At 33.9% G+C, this 16,370-nt stretch overlaps 1 protein-coding gene and 1 long non-coding RNA gene across 11 annotated transcripts in view; both read right to left on the bottom strand.

The window, feature by feature from the left end:
• Positions 1-16,370, bottom strand: part of LOC105665673 — a 123,302-nt gene that overhangs the window by 66,413 nt on the left and 40,519 nt on the right. The window lies entirely within an intron of this gene.
• LOC105665672 lies at positions 1,000-15,584 on the bottom strand. The gene is made up of 3 exons (XR_001098643.3): positions 15,277-15,584; positions 6,526-6,559; positions 1,000-4,950 (listed from the first exon to the last, which is right to left on the bottom strand). It is a non-coding gene; the product is annotated as an uncharacterized LOC105665672 (long non-coding RNA).

Below are 16,370 nucleotides of genomic sequence, written 5' to 3'. Positions count from 1 at the left end.
GTCTACTTTCTAATAAAATAAATAACAATTAATAAACACACAATTCCCTACGTAAAATCTCTGAATAATTTTTAAATACGTAATTACGAATCTACCGTATAAAACTACATACTTCAAAGTTGTTCAACAAGCTTGTTTAGTTCATTCTTTCGCTATGTATACGAATCAATTTACGATTCGAAACAGAGAAAGGAATTGCGAAACATTAACATCGAAAATTATAGATTTACATCGATACTTAATACAGACAGATTTAAGACAGACTGTCTGTTCACAGCTGGCTGGCGAAACGTTCTTCGCAAATTACGAATATAACCTGTTCGATCTAAGATGACAGAGCATACAACATCGTCCATCTCGTGCTTTCATTACCGCGTGAAATAATGCCACGAATCGCAGAGAAATATAGGTTTCTTGTTTAACATGGAACGGTATCCAGCTAGATACTTCGCTCTTAATAACGGCGAAAATATAGTAAATTGTAAGATGGCTGGAGATTACCGTGTAACGCGTTATTCTTTCGTTGTAACGGGAATCGAATTGCTGGCTGCATGTTGCGTGTCATTCCCATTCTGCTAATTCCGTTCCATTCGCGGCCAGACATTGTATGCCGATCTTTCGCGATATCACTGTGCGACACGGTTGTAGAACGATGAATTAATATCGAAGCGATGCAAATTTTTAAATAAAGCTGTGTCACCAGTGTCGTGTTATTTATTACACTGATACACATAGAAGAAATATGAAAGTAAGATTACTCGTAGACACGTTGTATGAATATATGTATTATGTGTGTTACACGAAACATCATAAAATTTCATTTCCACCGTTATTAGATTCCGACTATCATATCTTTCCACTATCAATCGACATTATATTGGCAAAATTTGAAATGAATCTGAAAATGTATATAAAGTTACAAGATATTTAATACAAGTATATATTACCCAGAAATCAAAAGAGAATTTAAACAGTTTATTCATTATATTTAATAATATTCAGTGAAATTATATTTAGTGTTTGTTATGTACATAAAATCATCATTCGTGATATAGTTATTATTTTTCTATTAAATATATGTTTGTAACAAATATTTTGTATTTTCTATATCTCTGCATTTTCAGAGTTGTTTCTAATTTGACTAATACAATCGCAAAGATCGCATCTTATTACAGTTCTAAGGAAATTTCAAAAATTTGAGTTTGGTTTCTTCTATCTTAGAATGTGTCTATCTCTAACATTGCCTAACCAAAACACAATAAGTATATATAATGAATCTCAAACTGACTGAAAAAGTGCAAACATATAACATAATAACACAATACTATACATTTAATCACAATTAGACCGTGGATTTTTATGCAATTTCATACTTCTATCAATATAACTTTCAAATGGAAATTATACATAAAGATTTGTTTCATCGATTAAATATTATAACAAGTATATATTTCACTTTAAATATTTCTTACGTTTTTCAATATTACACGTATTTTGTATATTTTTCATAACGCACATAAAAATCTGCAGTTTAATTAGAACGCTGTAATTCTAATTATTACAAATACAATTCGTAATAAGTTCATCAAATACAATCGATTCGTTCAATTAAACAATTTTTTCGCTGAAAATTCTTTCTTCCTGTTGGAGAAAATTTTTGTTTTAACATTTCTACTAGCATACTTGCTAAGCATCAAAATGCTTGGCCAGGAATAATATCACGGAGCTGGCAAAGAAGCCGCTGCAAAGCGGCCAGCTCGAACCGGAAGACACATATCGAGAGGTTACTGCGGTTCAAACGCCTTGCTCGCTTTTGATTACAATTCAACCGTTGTATTATTTTTCCTGGGGTGGCAATGTCCGATGTCTATCGTGTAGACTCGTGTCCGATAAAATGTTACGACGCTGACACGTTGCAGGCAACGCAGACGAACGCATTTCAAACCCCTCAAGAGTATCATGCACAATGCACCTCGAAGTTCAATGTGCGTGCGTAAACGAACTCGTGCAGCGAGTGCAGTAAATGAGCCACTAGAATCGAAATCGGCGCATATGGCGAGCAAAAATTCAATGCGCGTGGCATGTGCAAGCCACGAAGCAGTACAACGGCGTGAGCCATTGATTTTTTCTCTGGGAAGTTTCATCTATCATTCTGCATGTTTAAAAGAATTTGTCCATAAAAGAAAAAACATTTGTTCATAACATATTCTCGCGTATTTACCATCTGCTAATATGTAACAATAAACAAATATTTGAATCGTAAATTTTATAATTTACAAGGTGATTAAAGATATTTTATCAATCGGCTAATATCCTCTTTCGTTCATTTTAGTGTAAATCTACGATACCTTTGTAAAATGAACAAAATCTAACAATTTTTTATATTATTCCCTAAGATGATTAGTTTTATTTCTATTATCGATACGCTTCGCTATTATTCCAACGAAAAATACGTCTATATACTAATTCACGATTAACAACTCGCAATATTTGGCTAAAAATAGGCGAGCAGGATGTACTTAAGAAGACCAAGTTATCCACGTAGATGATTTTACGTTTCAGTGAATTTGCACGTTCGATGTGTAATCTAATGAATTTAATTTCCAATTAGAAATAGAACAGCGTGCCAGATCCATAATATCGAGCTTCGCAACGAAAGGTCAACGGAAATTGTTCTCTTGTAAAAAAGACACCTCCAAGATCAACAATGTATCATTGGAACGCTCGCATTTACGCGCATTTATGTAATACTGCAACAAACTGGCATTTTTAACAATGATGCACCAATGCGCAGGTAGGAAACGAGAGACCAGACGAGTGGAAGGTTGGAGAAGTCAGCCAAGCGTGCCGGCGAGCATCCGCTTCCGCAGGATGTACGATTGTCATTTTCTTTTTTAGGCTTCGACTGTCCTGACCACGGCAATTCATTGAAAACTAATTTCCCCTAATCGAGAGGAAACGAACGTGTCACCAAAAATCGAAGCTATAAAATATTCTGTCGAAATGTATAAGTTATCTTGATAATAAAAAGTAGAAAATAATTTACGTTCATCCTTGTACACATGCTCGTCTCGATTAACTATCTGACAATGTAATAAAATAACTAAGAATTTAGAACGAACAATTTAGAAAATAATTACATATTTCTGTATAAACATCACTTGCATTTTTGATATCAAAGACAAAAAAATATATTTTCAACTTTCTATAGGAAATAATAATAGGGGCAAGATATTAATAATCGTATCACGTATCGTACGTACATATGTATAAGATGTGAAATTCGTAACAATTGAAATGTGAATTTAAATAATGTTAAAGAGTCATTCTTTGCAAATGAAAGAAACAATATCAGTTATTTTCGATTCCGTTCCGAAGAACCAGGAAATAGAACACGTCGTCAGATAGAAAAGATAGAACTGGTTAAAATAATAATTTTGAAACGAAACTCACACCTTTGCCTTTGAAGAAGGACAATAAATGTCATTGCAAAGATTACAAAAACGATACATGCGATCGGATTTCATTAGGAATACACGATGTGTGCTTATCGACGTAACCCTAGATGTATACCGTCTAATCAAACAGGTAACCAAACACTCGACATTACGCGCAGATCTACACCTTGTTTGCGCGTCTACAAATGCAAATCAGCGCCTCGATTGAGTAAATTAGAAGCTTCAGGAAAAATCACGACAACATGATCGTGGCAATATTGAACAATTTTTCCTACATTACATTTTCCTAAAAATATATATCACTTTTGGATCAAGTATTTTAAAAAATACATTATGATATTACGTAACATTATATAGCAGGACTTTTTGTTCGTCTGAACTTGTCAGGGTTCACAATCAACAGTTTACACAATCGGAGTTCATATAATACGAGTTCACCAATTTTCCTCGCTACATGTTTCGATTTTTCGTTCACATTAAGTGAACTCAACCAGCAAAAGTTGAATTAATCGGATGTTAACTAAAATTTCCACTAAGTGGAGTTCAGATAAATAGATTTTCGCTGTGCATATATCATAGTATTTGTAATAAACAAGATGTTCGTTAACTGATGGTACAACTGAGAAAGGGATGAATCCTCATAGAGAAGTAGGTCGAAAAATGTAGAATACAGCTTTTTCTACGCGAGCTTTGTTTTCGAGAAAAACGACTTTGAAAATCTGTACTAAATGCTAACTGTACATTTCCACCTGACTGACTTCTGTTTATGGAATTTTATTGTGTCAAGAGTATATTTTGAGAACAAATGTGTTTCACAAGAGTTCAACACAAGTGTTGAATAATTAAATACAATCATAATTTTCGTTTTCCAAGAACTAAAAGTTCTGCTTTATCTTACAAAAAAAAAATCACCTACAGAAGGTGAACCTCGCAAGCGTTCGAACAGAATCTCGATTGCTCGCAACGAAATCTTGAGTCGGCGCTATGTGGCGTCTTCCCGCACGTACTATCAACGCATGACTAAAATCCCTGAAATATAACGCGGGGAATTTCTTTAGTTTCCCAGCCGGTTCTCGTAGTTAAAGAGTTAAACAAGCTGCTCGATACGATACACCTATGTTTCATTTAGATACGCGTATACCGTTCCTCTCGATCGTTCGAGTCTTCTCGTTTCATCTCTCTCATTAACGCTCAAATTACTCGCGAAGATCGTACGACGCGTAAAAGTGCGGTCAAAGCTTAGTGGAATGTCTGTTCGCCTCGCTTTATTAGGCGATCACCGATCTACTGGTATGTACACGGTATCGCGTACACGGCATGCAAACGAGCCTTCTATCTTTTTCTTTCTTTGCTCTTCAGCATTTCTTTCATTCCTCCGTTTGTACGGCCAACCTTTCGCGTCTTCGTTCGTTCTATCGGCAGTTTGAACGTGTGTGGCCGCTTCTTCGTTCGCCTTGCTGAGGTCGCCTAGTTGCAAAACTCGTTCCCCGGGCTACAACACGCTTGCGGTTATCTTCGCTCGGGGAGAAATAAGAGGGAAAATAAAGGGAACCAAGAGGGAAGGAAACGGAACGAGACGATACACTTGACGCCAAAAGAACGTTGCGTACGAGAGGCAACAGACCGAGTGCTTTTACGATACCATTCGGGCCAGACTAACTGCAGAACTATTTGACTAAAAAGTTTTTGCTCTTCTGTTGCCATGGATATGTATCGAAATTGTTAGTCTGATTCTTTACCATGTAAAATCAGGTAAACAAGCGTGATATTTTACTTCAAGCGTGTACGTACAGAGATATTGCTTAGATCATGTTGGTTAGATTTCGATGAATTAGATAGAGCACGTAGAGCGATGAGTATTAGGAGTCCTGATATTACTGATATTTAGAGTACATTAAATATTTCTCATTTTATTTCCCAATTGTTTGATTACGAATTTCTTGTTTCAAATGCCAACTAAAGTAAAATTTGTTAGAGTCAATGTGATATAAACAGACTGTTTGATACTGATGTATTTAATTATTATTTATATAAAATACCTTTGAAAACGGCTGACTGAATATAAATCGATTACAAACAAGAAAAATCGGATATGATTCGTAACATTGCACGTTATCATCTCTCGCAGTTTCGCAAAGTTTATGTACTGTTTCTAATACGTTTCTAATACGTTTTCGAAACACGAAGAACGATTCAAATCTCAGGAAGACCAACGCTTTACGAGGAAAGTAATATTCTGACAAAATTATAGAGTCGAAATGCATAAAATTCGTACGAACTGCGTTCTAACATGATCAAAAGGTACTAAACGAAGCATTAAGTCTTCTGCCATCGTTACAATAGCTGAAAGTGTGTTAAAAAATTCATTTTACTCTGAGAATTAGTTCCGCGATTGCTTGCGTTTCGCTCGCGTCTGTTAACGAGAAAAAATATCCGGCAGTTACTGGATTATCACTTTGAACATTTTGCGTGTCATTCAAACTTTATTCTCGAGCACTGCAAGAAAATTAACAACTTCCTGACGTAACAACCTCTTAATGCATTTAAACTGTTTTCGAAAATTTGCTAAGATGACAAACGTCGCGTAGAAGATGCCAACATAATGAAACTGCATCTAGGTGAAACGGAGATAGCTTTCTAGGATCGTTCTTTACTCGGCTTTAACAAAAAGCTGCACTATTCGCCAGTAAAAGTATTACAAGAAGAGGCTATTGGCGAAAATAATAAAAATAATTTCGTACAATTTCGCTGCTATATTTTCACCACTTAAAAGGACTATTGTCGATGTAGAACTGAAAAACGGTGGATTGAGGATCTTAAATTATGCGGTCTACAATAACCAAGATTTATGCTTGGAAAGTTTCATAAACACGACATTAAGTTTAACTATGTTGAAAGTTTGTGTCTTTGTTGGAATTTATTAACAGGTACTAAAAATGCTGTGCATTAGAGCATGAGTGCATTTAAAATAGTCGGAGCACTTAATGACTCGAAACGGGCTACCAAGATTATTTTAAACAAGCGTATAATATATCTACAGAATATATTAAATATAATTTATACTCACTAATTTACGAGATCGCTTCAGAAGGTACTCTTACCTGAAACAGAAAATAAAGCATACGATTAGAGAAACATAGAACTTCAACAACGAAAACAAAGGTGTTATTTTATTTCTAATATTCCATGCTAAAAACATAACAATTGTTTTCGATATTTGGTAAAAATTAATCTACGATTATTTAATAGAATTTAAAAATAAATAACACTGATGTATAATTTTTTCAATTATCGTAAATCTCTCCTATCTTCAATTCATCATTTCTAATGTATTTTACAAGTACTTGTGCTTCTTTTCTTAAGTTCATTTCGTTTATACTTTAATACAAGTTTGATACTTTTAACGTCGTTTGGAAGAACACAGGAACGGAATTAACTTGTTCAGTGAACAACGCTTCTAAGGAAGACTATTACAGAGAAAGTTTTCCAATCATGAACCTACAACATTACATTTGTTACTTTAGGAAGCGCAGCACTAGTTTCAAGGAATTGTAGTCAGAGAGAGAAAGAGAAAATCCAAATACTATATTCCTCGGAATTAACCATCGTTATAATCGAGGTATTAAGGAAGTGAAAAAGAGTTTTATTATAGTAAAATCATTCCTCGCTTCTTCACTTTCTCAGGCCTATAATTTTTTCCGCAAATCATTGTTTCAAATGATACGCACCATTTAGAAATTTTACAAAAGACTGTGTAATATATTGTATGTATAAAGGGCAGGTAAAATGATACAGAAGAATTTTGAAACGTGAAAAGATAAAACTGAAATATCTTATACTATAGATATCTGTGTGTAAGCATAATTAGTTTTAAAATTCTGCTTAAAATTTTTAATAATAAATTACTTCAAATGTATCATTTGTAGGTAGAAAATAACAATTTGCAATAAAAATATTAATCAAAAGAATTTATTTCAATAAACACTCAATCGCGAAGGTTTTCTCACAGTCCATTATTGACATAATGAACAATTCGGTCTGCCAATTTACCCACGCCTACACAACGAATCGCACCGGGATCCCAATTTTCCTGCTTTCTAATAAAACAAATAAAAAGAACCGAACGAGAAGCGTTATTTTCTCGATTGCGGCAGCAGGCTCGTTAGAAGGCCCGAACAGAGTTTCAGTTCGTGGTTGCGAAATTGTAGATTCATCAACTACAAATGAGGATTTACGTCCCATGAGGTGCGGGCAGGAAGATATATACATAGAAAGTACGTGCATTGTTCAACCAAAAACCAACCAATTTAATACTTTTAGACAATATCCGAACTGTATCAACATCTTTTCTCATTTCGGTCTAATTGCAAGCAATTCCACAAAACTTGACACTAATTAATCCCAGCTCTACATACATGCAGCTTCGCGTTCTTATGAATGAAATCTGTATACGTAACGGTTCTTTTCGCTCATCTAAAAACATTTTTCTACTATAATTGAGGATGAAAGACGATAGAATTTAAACGAATTATTCTTTTTTAAAACTAGAGTTCTTCTTTCATATTTTTCGAAATGAAAAAATTGTCGAATTTTATATTTACACTATCAGCCATAAATATCAGGACACACACATTTCTATTTACTAGTCGATATTTTACATCATACGATACATACGATGCATAACACATACAATAAATATATAATAAAAGATTCAATTTGTATTAAATATCAGAAGAAACTGTACTGATGTACTTATGGCCAGCTGTGTTATTATTTATTATTTATCCAATAACAATACTTTATTCTCATATAATACGCTCCGAATACAACACGTTACACACCATCATATTATAAGAATCTTACCCGTAATATTCACCAACACAGGACAACAATAATAATAGAGAATAAAATAATTACATCTTCTATTATCCATAATTTTCTAATTAAATCACATCCTGCCAATAATAACCAAGTATTGAAATATTTTTTTCGCGGTGCTGTCCGTAAGAACACAGCGTGGCGTGGGTTGAAAATTGACGAGTTCGACTCGCGCCGTGGCATCGCAACGTTCCGACCGCGGCAGGATGATATAGGAGTTTCACGCCAATTTATAATCCGAATAAATCATTCCGGGGGTGGGCGTCGAGCGAGCACGATGCAACGATTTCCACCGGTACGCGGGTCAACGATCCAGAAACGAACATCGATCCCTCACGCGATCTTGACGAGTCGCTGGTCCAATAGAGCGGCACTTCCTAGATCCCACTCACGTTTCTTCGCCTTTATGAATCCTCTGGTCCTGGCGATGTTCACGATTGTCGCTGATAACAGCGACCAAGTCGTACACACGTGCACGTGGCCTGTTCTTATTCTCGTTCACGTGACGCGTGTGGGCTAGCAATAAATACGATGCACGGGGCCGAAAGAAAGAAACAAGGACAGGGAGTAGGAAGAGAGTAGAAAGAGGGCGCATCTGCGGAGACAAGAACAACGAAAAGGAGGACGAAGAATGCGGAAAGAGAATGGGAAGAGTAGAAAGTTTGTGTGGAACAGAGTGTTAAAGAAAAAGGAACGTGAAAGCTAGAGGAAGTAGATACATAGAGTCGATAGAGATTTGAATATGGTCTTTTGCAATATAAAATTGGATATCTTGGTATTATCGATGACTTTTTATAGGACGATAGAAAATAGAAGATTGGTTCCAAATTGTTCTTCTGAATACAAATAATATCCCGTTTTCGAGCAAATTGTTATCAAAATTTTTATTTAAATCTTTATTTATCTTTTGTTCATTAAAAAATTGAACAAATTTTTTACTGTATACAAATCGTATAAAAAGAAAATTGGACTTTTCCCTGGATTGTATTATATCAAGATTCTGTGAAGAATTCGTGCAAAGATTGATTTACACGTAGAAGTATTTTTGTGCTAAAAATATACTGTTGAAGTTAATAAAACAAGAGTTTTCCTAAGTAAAGCTATAGCTAATAACTAGGAATTAAATAAGACGCAAAAAGTCAATTAAAAAAATCAAAGAAAAAGAAATGACAGATGAAACAACTTCATAATTTATTGGAATTCGTAGATGGAAGAAAACTACTCAGCCGTTTAATATAATAAAGAAGAACAATAAAAACGCTCATCCTAGTAGAATACCTCTTACAAAAACGTCAATAATCTGCTATTTGATGCACCAACCTGGTGATCATACCTAATAAATCGTCAATTTTAAAACGAGAGAAATGGAAGACCATAATGATTCAGAAGAAATACAAAAATTGATACTCCTTTTCGGAAAAAGGAACAAGAATAATAACAAAATAGAACCGAAAGAACGATAGAAAACCGTGAAATAAAAGATAAAAGGAATTAAATAGAAAAAAGGGAAAGTTAAAAGCATACGAGAAGAGCAGGTAAAACAACGGCGATGGAAAGCGAACTCGTGGCAAAGGAAAAAAAGATATAGAAGGACGACAGGAAGGAGAAAATCATTAAACGTCAAAGATATCATCTATCAAGAAAGATCGATATAATTCTCGAGGCTGTTACGTAGTAACCAATGATACACTCATAGGTAGACAGGATAGTAGAACTCTTCTCTTTTGCTTCATAGCGGTTTATTGCGAGACACGTTCGGATCGGACGCTCGTTTAAATCTTAACGTCATGATGTTCGTAGAGAATTGTACGATAGGAATTCTCTTATAATGATTGTTAGATAATTCTGTCACGAGTGAACGAAACGACAACATGATCAATCATGCGAACATAATTTGTGTCATACTTGTAGCACATTCTTGTGCACAAAATGATTCATTATGAATGATTTACGCAATAAGAAGGCACGAGTAGGTATTTTTTTAACTTTATGTGATATCTCGAAGGGAGAAGAATTCCAAAAATTGACAGAATTTCGCAATAGTGATTAATAGATTGCGGATGTTCATAGATTTACGAGTTTGAAGGTAACACAAAACAACGCGTACAAAAATGTACGTGGGTAAAATACACAAATATACACGCTTCTGGTTGGGTTTCATTTGTTTAATCCCATTCAGAAAAATGTGACTTTGCGTATATAGTAATAACATTTCTTTTCATTACTATGACACAATCATAATTATTATCAATGTATACTAATTTGTATCCGTACAGTAATTGGAGCTAAAATACAGGAGAAATATATTATTGCACGCAGGGCCCGGAAACATCACGACCCGAAAACAGGTTTTTGAATAATAAATATGTCACAGAATCGAAAGAGCTCGTGGACACGGTAGAAGAAAAGTTCGAATTAAAAATCAATATGAAACTAGAGTCATAGCACGATACTTCGTTTAACGATTTTAACTTCGCTTTATGATTACCTCAATTGTAAGTACGCCAATAGAAGCACAATTTTTATCAGATTTGCGAAACTTATCTAAATCCGTTACATCCACTTGGTAACTACAAATTTCCTGTTATTCATTTACCAATTTGAAAATTAAATACATACACGGTCGAATGTTACACCTACAAGACATTCTCAAACTAAATTCCGCGTACGCGTATATCTAATCACCGCGAGCGCCATTTCAAATCTGATATCTCAAAGGCAACAGAATATTATAATTATCTTTAATCGGAGCGATCTTCATTACCGTGCACATTCGCCGAGTAATTCGCGATTCAGAACGATAACGTGGAATGCAAGTGCGTGCACCGGATGACAATATGTACAAACAACTACATGTACCGTCACATAGAAAGACTAACTCGTAACAAACATGGTAGAACAATGAATGAAAGTCGATTATTACGAGCCAGGGATAGTTATCTACCGCGGAAGACAAGTGCCGCATTCCATGCGTTCAATATCGATGCCTCTTCCCTACTTAAAACTTTCGAATTCGTAGATTTTTGCTTAAACATATTCGGCGATACGTATCGTTTCTAATTATGTTAATTTCAAACGTGAAATTAATATTATTAAGCACTACTAAGAATAGGACTTATCCATATTATAAATTTGAACGTATGTAATAAATAGAACATTGGCAACGATGGTATTGCGATTATAAAGTACATCCGGTAAGTTCCTGAAACGAAACTGCACGCGTGTTCTGTATCGCGTGTCTGATTAGAATTACTTTATTTGTAAGACTAATCTGTGCTTTTGCAACGAGCGAATAAGATTATTTGACAAAGTAATTCGTTCCTTGCGGTACAGGCTTTCTGTTTAATAATAAAAAAAAGAAAATAATAGTAACACGGAATGTAAGGTACTGAAAATTAGAGAAAAAAAAAGATGATTAAGAATAGTTTTTTAAATGACACTCACCCGATACGTTCATATTGTACAAGCATCAAGCGTGGATATTTAAAAATATTTTTCAATATTTAATGTCATTGTTCCTAATTAAAACCGTTTCCCTTTGCATCGATGTATAATTAATCTTTATTATTTTTTATATTCTTATTTACACGATAGAAACTATGTAACAGTAAGATTAATCGAGTTATTATATTGTATAATATGAATACTGAAAAATCGAAGACACGAAAGTTGAGCGACCTTTCGCGATAAACGTCAATATTATTCCTAAATAATCTGTATTGCGCCACCCTTTATTATGATGTCTCCTTGGCGAGAACATTCGAAAGAGCTCGCAGAAATGAAACTTCACAGCAGATAGATTTATCTTGCTTGCATAAGAATCACGAACTCGTATGTAAAACAACCATTGCCTCGTTGTCTCGTCGCTATTCCAACTTTGTGTCTATGATCGATAACGGAAAGAACTCGTGGGAAAGTTACGTGATACTACCATGAGATTACGAATATTCGGTCGTAAATTCAATTCCAATTCTGCGCAACGAATCTCGGCCGATTTGATTAATTTTTAATCGATATCAAATTTTAATGAAATCGCCCATCGTATAGCAAAAGTCACATCGAATAATGGGAATGGTAATAATGGGGATGAAACGAAATTTGGGTATTTTGAATTATTCTCAGAGTTTAGTGCTGCAGTTCAATTATGCTGTTACATACAGTTATGCAAGTAAGCGAATATTACCAATAAAAGCACAAATCAGAACATTCCTGTCACCTCCTCATCGGTAAGAGGAAATAAATGCTTTCTTAAAGCGCATCTTATCTCCTTATAACATTCCGTTGGTTCGTGTGAAGAATTTAAAAGCAACAGAAATATAGCCTCGTTACCAGATGAATTGTCAATTCAATTAAAACGTCAGAAAACGACGCCATAAAGCATTGGTAATGACATTTTGCCCCAATTCAATCCAACATAGCTGTATCATCAATGAGAATTTATATTCCTCGTATCAATTTGCATCCGTAGCCGCGAACGCTCGTTTCCTCGAACGCGTTTTAATTTTATGGATTTCCAACTTTTACATTCATTTTAATTAGGTGTTAAGTTAAAGTAAGCTACAGCTCTTGATCTTGATACGACTCTCTCCGAAACCAGCGAATGCACACTAAATAATCATCGTTCGAGACCGTAAAATTAGAATCGAAACGCGAAAAATGCAAATACGCGCGTCGTTGAGATATAGCGTTTAAAATTTTAACCTACCACAGACAAAACATTTTATCGCTAATTATCTATATCTACCAGCCAGATAAATATTTGTCGAGGTCGAAACGAATATTATTCCTAGGTTATTTATGACTTTTTCCTACTTAGAAATTGTTACCATGTCAAACATTTAATTTGATGAGATATTTTTGTATTATCTTACACAAATCGCGTTTTAATCATTTTACTTTCTCACCTTTTATCCTTAGAATTGTTCGAGTTCGATCGAATATGTTCTTCAATCAATTCATATATTTTCAAATATTTTCCTTTATTTAAATATTCGCGTTATTAATTTACATTTTACTTTAAAGCAATGAATGTCAGTTCTACGTTGATTACAAATTTTTCATTGTTTTTAGCGATTGTTATAAACTGTTAAACCTTGAGATTCTTAATTTTAATACAGAATACGAAACGAGTACACAGTTAAACAAGCTGATTGGACACGCGTACTGTTGCCATATGTTGATTGTTTCAGGTCAGCAAGGTAATAAAAATGCACCGTTATTCTGGGTAAGCGAAGTTTGTCGCGGTGATTCGTTAAAATTTATTTCATAATGTCTTTATCGTGAGATAAACGTCGGAGTGCATACGGCAGATACCGATCGACTGGCTAATCCTGTAATTTGCAAAACCTGTAGCTCGGTAATTAATTCATACTGGACGGGGCTGAAGCTGAACGAGAAAAAGGAAAAACTTGATATTCGTTCGAAGAATAGTCATCTGATTATGGATATCGTTGCGGTAATTAATTGTCGAGAGAGATTAGATAAGAAGGCACTGCTCACGGAAAAGAAAGCAGTCACTCATCAAGAGAAAAGTAAAAGGAGTTAACGTGAAATTTTTCATTAAAGAATGTTTCCTCATGCGCCTGACAATAAAAGGAAACTCTGTATAAGTCATTAAGCTGACAACATGTTTTGTCGATACGATATTCTTCCTTTTTTCGAAAAAGGATAGCACAGTACTTTAAGATAAATAAATCGAACAAGATTAAGTCACGATTAAATTGCAATTTTCTTACTTTCGTTTAATTACGTAACACGAGATTAACACTTTTTATTAATAAAGTGTATAGAGTGTCCGACTTTAACTTCTAAATACAAATTATACGTAGATTACATGATGTACAAAAAATGGTTCAGTGAAGAATTGAAAGGGGAACATAATTCAATGTAATTAATTTTTTGTTACGTAAAAGTCATATGTAGAACAAATATGTAATATCAGTAGATATAATCGTTTTTTAAAATGAAGTAAGACAGTATTTAATATATTAATCAATGTATAATAGCTCGTTATTTTCTATAAAGAAGCATCAGGCTATTTATATCGAAAAACCATTTTTAGCTTAGCAGATATTTTAATTTATATGTTGGAAAACTTGTCGTATAAAAGACGAGAAATTTGTCATATCTTATACGATAAGTTCTACAAAATAAAAGTTAATATATCTGCAAAACTCATACGATATCGAAGATTTTAAAGATATTGGAGATATTGTATAATAAACATTAACAGATTTTACTAGATACAAAATTGGATATCCTGCACATACGTATTTGTGCTTTTTATTTTATGATTTCTGTGGAAAATGAAGCTATTATTATCTTCTGGCATACTTATTCATAACATACACATGCACACTCGTCAGGCACAAAGACTAAACACAATTATAGATCAGATCTGGTGTCGACACATTTCTGTTTGGTAAAAAATGAGCGTTAATCATCTAACGACCAGTCGTAAAAACTTACACCGTCCTTTTGTGACCCACTTCCTTTCTTTTGTTTTGAAATGCGAATTCGGCAGTGTATGGATAACATTTGGCAATAATTTTGTTAAGAAATGAAAACAAAGAAAATAAAATATATGACGAATATCGTATAGTGATCAAATACAAATTATATGCGCGTGTGTGTTCATAATTTAAAAAATGAAATTGAAGCTTAAAAATTATAAAACCATATTTTTGTCGCGTGTATTATAAACGATATTGGTATTCTTATGTTTCGATTAAATATTATATAAAAAATTAACAAATACAGTAGTGTATTAAAAAATTGCGATAAAGCTCTTTAATTACATAATTTTAATCGTGTGAACTAAAGACATTAGTTAACTGATTATTACGATTAACTGTTATACATTATTGTTATAAATTATACAATTACGATAAAAAATATATCTCAATAAAATAAATATTTATATCTAAATATACTAACTTACCAGCTATCATAGTTATTGTTAATTCAGATTTTCCTTGCCAAAGTAAAGCAATGATTGTAATTTCTTCAACATATCCTACGTCACAATACGACTGAATCAAAACATCGAATAGAGGACACACTAATATGTATATTACCTTCAACGAAGCTCGACAACGTAATGATTCTAATCGATCATCAGTAATCTACAAGCAGGTCTAATCTAGACATCAAATAGATTTGATATATAATTCAAATTGACACGTAACATTCTAGAAGTATGTAGAAGCCGCAACAAATACCAAAACGACATCGAAACCAAAAATATTTCCATGCGAATGACGACAGTATTTATTTGATTAAAAATGTTTGTAGCGGAATTCGTATCAGTTAAAAACAGTTGATAGAGGAGAAAATCCTAAACTGTAACTTAAAAAGTTAAATGAATTTAAAAATATGTAGCTACAAATGAATTTCAAAGATACACAGATTCTCTTTAAATTTCATATTAACGTTTTAGAATTAAAAAATATATTAAATACGAATTAATAATAATATACATATTAGTAATATATATACACGTATATATTTTACTCAATCGTGTTTTATACGGTACTAGTAAAATTCCAAAAGGTTTCATACAACATATACTATAAAATATCGTATTATACACCCAAGCTCTCTGTAATATGAATTGTAGTAAATCAAATACTGTCGTGTACCACTGTAGCTCACCTATACGGACAACTTTACAGAAGTCCTGCAATGCCGAGAATTATATCCGACTGGAGGCACAGATCGCCCTCTTTCAGAGACCAGTCTGCGTGCGTAGACGCACGCACGCTCTTTTCCTTCCTGTTGCACACGTATGCGTCTCGTGACCTTATGTAAGCCAGTGTGTCGGAGGCGTCCATCGATATTTTCGGCGTCGTAATAGGAATAAGCGAAAAAAGCAAACGAGAAAGTAGCCCGTAACCGAAACTTCGTTACTCAGACCGGTTTAGGTACCTTTACGGTTGTCTTTAATTACGTGGTGCAATAGCTAGTGGCTGACCACCGTGTTGCTCGAATTTCTTCTCTACGTGCTGATGACGTGATTCAAAGAAGACAATTATA

This window comes from Bombus terrestris, chromosome 4, assembly GCF_910591885.1.
Source record: "Bombus terrestris chromosome 4, iyBomTerr1.2, whole genome shotgun sequence".
In the NCBI taxonomy this organism is placed as follows: domain Eukaryota; kingdom Metazoa; phylum Arthropoda; class Insecta; order Hymenoptera; family Apidae; genus Bombus; species Bombus terrestris.
The sequence above is the reverse complement of the archived record's forward strand: the minus strand, read 5'-3'. Positions and strand labels throughout refer to the sequence as shown.